The sequence below is a fragment of the Ailuropoda melanoleuca genome, chromosome 8, assembly GCF_002007445.2.
Source record: "Ailuropoda melanoleuca isolate Jingjing chromosome 8, ASM200744v2, whole genome shotgun sequence".
In the NCBI taxonomy this organism is placed as follows: domain Eukaryota; kingdom Metazoa; phylum Chordata; class Mammalia; order Carnivora; family Ursidae; genus Ailuropoda; species Ailuropoda melanoleuca.
Window position 1 is genome coordinate 3189736 of NC_048225.1, and position 3797 is coordinate 3193532.

General features: G+C 47.6%; 1 protein-coding gene across 1 annotated transcript in view; it reads left to right on the forward strand.

The window, feature by feature from the left end:
- The first annotated feature begins 3266 nt into the window (after positions 1-3266).
- The window catches only part of GRIA4 (glutamate ionotropic receptor AMPA type subunit 4), a 368862-nt gene continuing 368331 nt past the window's right edge, over positions 3267-3797 (forward strand). Inside the window, exon 1 of the mRNA XM_034665671.1 lies at positions 3267-3299. The gene's annotated coding sequence lies outside the window, so the exon portion shown is untranslated. The remainder of the gene's footprint in view (positions 3300-3797) is intronic.

Here is a 3797-nt window from a genome sequence, read left to right on the forward strand (position 1 = left end):
AACGGCTCAGCGGTGTGTGCTTTATACCCTCAGACTCTTGGACACCATTTTTCTACCTACTAAGCTATATCTACCTATATTTATCTCTTCTCATTGAAAAATCTCCACAAAGCCCCCTTTGTTCCTTGATTCATTGACTGTCTGTGGCCATATTATGATACACTGTGTGAGTGTTTTGAGTACAAGGTTGTGTGGCTCCTTCATCTGGGGATTCCCCACAGCACCAGGGCTTTTCCCATAGCAGAACTGAGTTGACCTCACAGGGTTAGAGATTTGGGAAGTTGTGAGGAATCTTAGAAATCTTCTGGTATGATACCTTCATTTAATGTATTAGTAAATTGTAGTTCAGAAAACTGTGAAAATATTTACTTAAAATAGCCCGAAAACAATAAAATCAAGTGTGTGTGTGTGTGTGTGTGTGTGTGTGTGTGTGTGTGTGTGTATCTTTGGTCTTCTCAGCTAGTAATAACCTTTTGAATGTTTTCATTCTGTTGTAGCAGGATCTTTTACCTCTGCCTTTACAAATGCTCCAAAGAGAGGCTCCAGTAATTGTTTCCTACAATAGGAGGTATGTCACAAGTCATAACTGTACAAGGGTTCAGAGGACCAGACACTCAGGATTAAAAGTGAAGGTGCCAGCTCTACCATTATTAGCCACATTTTTATTTTTATTTTTTATTTATTTTTTTTAGAGAGAGAGGGAGCAAGAGCAGGGGGGAGGAAAAAAGGGAGAGGGAGAAAGAGAATCTCAAGCAGGCTCCATGCTCAGCACCGAGCTCCATGCACAGCTCAATCCCAGGACCCTGAAATCATGACCTGAGCTGAAATTGAGTTGGATGCACCCAGGTGCCCCAGCCACACTTTGACTCTTGACTGTTCTGTCTTCAGCATTGATTGTCATTTGTTATTTATGAATACATACTATCTGCTGCAGCATCCCCCTGTCTTCCTTCTAATCAACTCCAAAATGCTTTCTGTTTTGGTGCATCTTAAAGACAGGTGTAACAGGAGGAGATATCTACGTAGAGGGATAGAGATACACAGAGAAAGATCATTTAGATTTATAAAGTAAAATGGGGAGGTTTATTAACTGGAAAAAATAGAAATAAAAAAAAAATACCCAGATTCCTATCTTGGAAAAATACAATTATGTTATCTGTGGTCCTGTTAGCCAAGGTGTCATCATGGTGTTGAGACGAACCAGAAAACTTTTCCTGCATTTAAACTCAGGGTGGCATTACCTCAAATGAGCTCAAATCTTTCCATTTGGAGAAAAATAAACATTGCTAAATCCTTCTTTGCATCAGGCAGAACTTCATTCGTTGCCCAACAAGGTGATGAGTTTCATGATTTGGTGGGTTTTGATATTTTAATTTAACTTAAATTCAACTTGAATTTTATGTGGCCTATTTTACTATCTTATAAGAGAAATGGAATGATGTTATTGACAGCCTTGGTTTTTACACTGACAGAAAAGACAAAGAGAAAAACATTTCAAATCCCACTTGACTTGCAAGACCAAAGTCGTCTACGCCGAAATGACAAATGTATGATTTGTGTAATCCAATTACTCACGATTAGGTTGTTTTTTGTCATAACACTCTGAGGTGCAATATAACAGAAAGTGGTTAAATACCAACAACCACAGAAAGATGCAACATTAAAAGCGAAACTCAGAACTTCAAAAGAAAGCACTCTGAAGAAAAGCACTGAAGTTTTAGCAGGGATGATGAAATGTCCTTTACAAATTACAAGTACAGGTAATTGGTGGTATGTTGTTGTATAAGGAGGCTTGAAGGGGTAAGGGTAGTATATATTAAAAAAAAAAAAAATCTGACCAGGTGGGGCCCTTGTAATAATTCCACTTAATGTAAGCTATTTTGTTTTTTCCCAATGTTACATGGGGTAAACGTGGGCACTTGCTGTACTCTTTTTTGTAAAATGTAATGGGGACACTACTTCAGGTTCCTTAACCTTTAAGGAGAATCTTCCCCTGTAATGATTTCTCAGACCTTTGGTATGGACTCATGTGACCCTACTTTCCAGGCTCTCAAACAGTAGGATCCAACCAATACCACCCAAAGAACCGTAAAGATTTAAAACGCTTTCTTTCACAGTTTAATGAGTTAGGGGATTGCAGCTACTGTGTAGATCATAGACCTCAAGCCATGCAGAGGAAATCGGAAACCTACCCTTCATGGCTACCACCCTCACTTTTCCGGGCGCGGTACAGACTCCATCCACACAGGCTGGTGAGATGAAGTCTTACTGGTGCCCCTGGGGAGGAAGGGACACAAGAGCCCTGACACTTTCCAGGATAATCGGTGTTCTTCTACCAGTCAACACAACCATTGACACCATCCGTGTCACGCTTAAGTCTCCTGGGGGTGACACGGAGCCGGACTAAGAAAAGATGTTCCTGAAGAGGACCCCATTCTCCTCTCAGACACTTGTGCCCACTGCCCCAAGCACTGTCCTTGCCATCCTCCTTCCTCAGCCGCTGACTGGTGTCGCCATTCTCCAGAAGTGGGCCACAGCACAGAAGAAAAGTGTCTTCCAGAATGGGCTGCTGGAAAGAAAGGAGGCTTCCATCACTCTTACTGCTTTGCACTCCACGCAGTTCTTACTCCTACCCTGCCTCGTGCCTTTCAAACCACGTCCTGGACCCCCCCCCTCCCGCCCCCATCCCAGAGTCCTCATTTCTCAGGCTTTTCGCCATTCTGCTCATTACCCTAAACTTTGCTATTTAAATGAACTTTTGGTCCTCCCTCTCTTTCTTAGATTGTTACCTCTGCCCTGGGTCTCTTCCTCAGGCTTCCCTCCTCCAATTCTTTCCTCCTTGGTCCCAGCTTCTTAAACCTGCCCAGGCTGCCCTTTGCCTTCTTGTCTCCTCCTCTCCCTCCCTGGGCCCTTTCACCTCATCCATTTCTGTCTCAGGCTCTCCAGATTCCCGGGCCCTTTGCTGGTGAGAAATCTTTGCTGCAGCGAGGACCGGAGTCCCCCGCGCGCAGCCCAGTGGCAGAAGAGGGCGAGGCTGGGAGAAGGACGAAGGCTGTCGGGGAGGGAGGCAGCCGGTCCTCCCCGTGAGCCTGCAAGAATGCGGCAGGGGGCCGGGGGCCTGGGGAGCCACTAACTCCCTGAGCCCCTGATCCGGTCTTGTACACCCCGCCTGCGGGGCCAATTTCCTGCCAAGTGCAGCGGAGAAGCGGAGAGAGGGGCGCAGGGGGTGCCCATCCCCGGAGTAGGTCCCTCCGCGAGCCGGGGAAGAAGAGAGGAGGGAGGGGGCGAGTGTTGAGCAGGTAAAGCCCGGCTTCAGCCCGGCGGCGGAGCGTGGGGAAAGCGGGGCGCGCGGGGAGCGCCGGCGGGGTACAGCCAGGCGAGCTGGGGGCGAGGGGCGCCGCCGAGGCAGCGCTGCGCTCCGGGAGGGGTGCGCGGGTGCGGGCGTGCGGGCCGGGCGCGCGTGCGGCGGCCGCGGCGCAGTGTCTGTGTGTGTGCGCGAAGGCGAGCGGCGGGCCGGGCACGAGGGAGGCGAGGACAGGGCGCATGTCTCGTCCCCGCGAGCAGCCACTAGACGCGCCACCACCATCTTCTGCATGTGCAACATTTGCAGCCGGACAGGAAACCGCTCTCAGGGCTATGGAGACTGCGGGAAAAATCTGGCAGCTCGCGATGGATTGCTGAAGGGGAGCAGTCATAACCAACCACCCACACCTCTCTCCTTTCCTTTTTTCTTTTTTTTCTTTTCTTTTCTTTTCTTCTTCTTCTTTTTTTTTTTTTTTTTTTTGTTTTTTTTTATT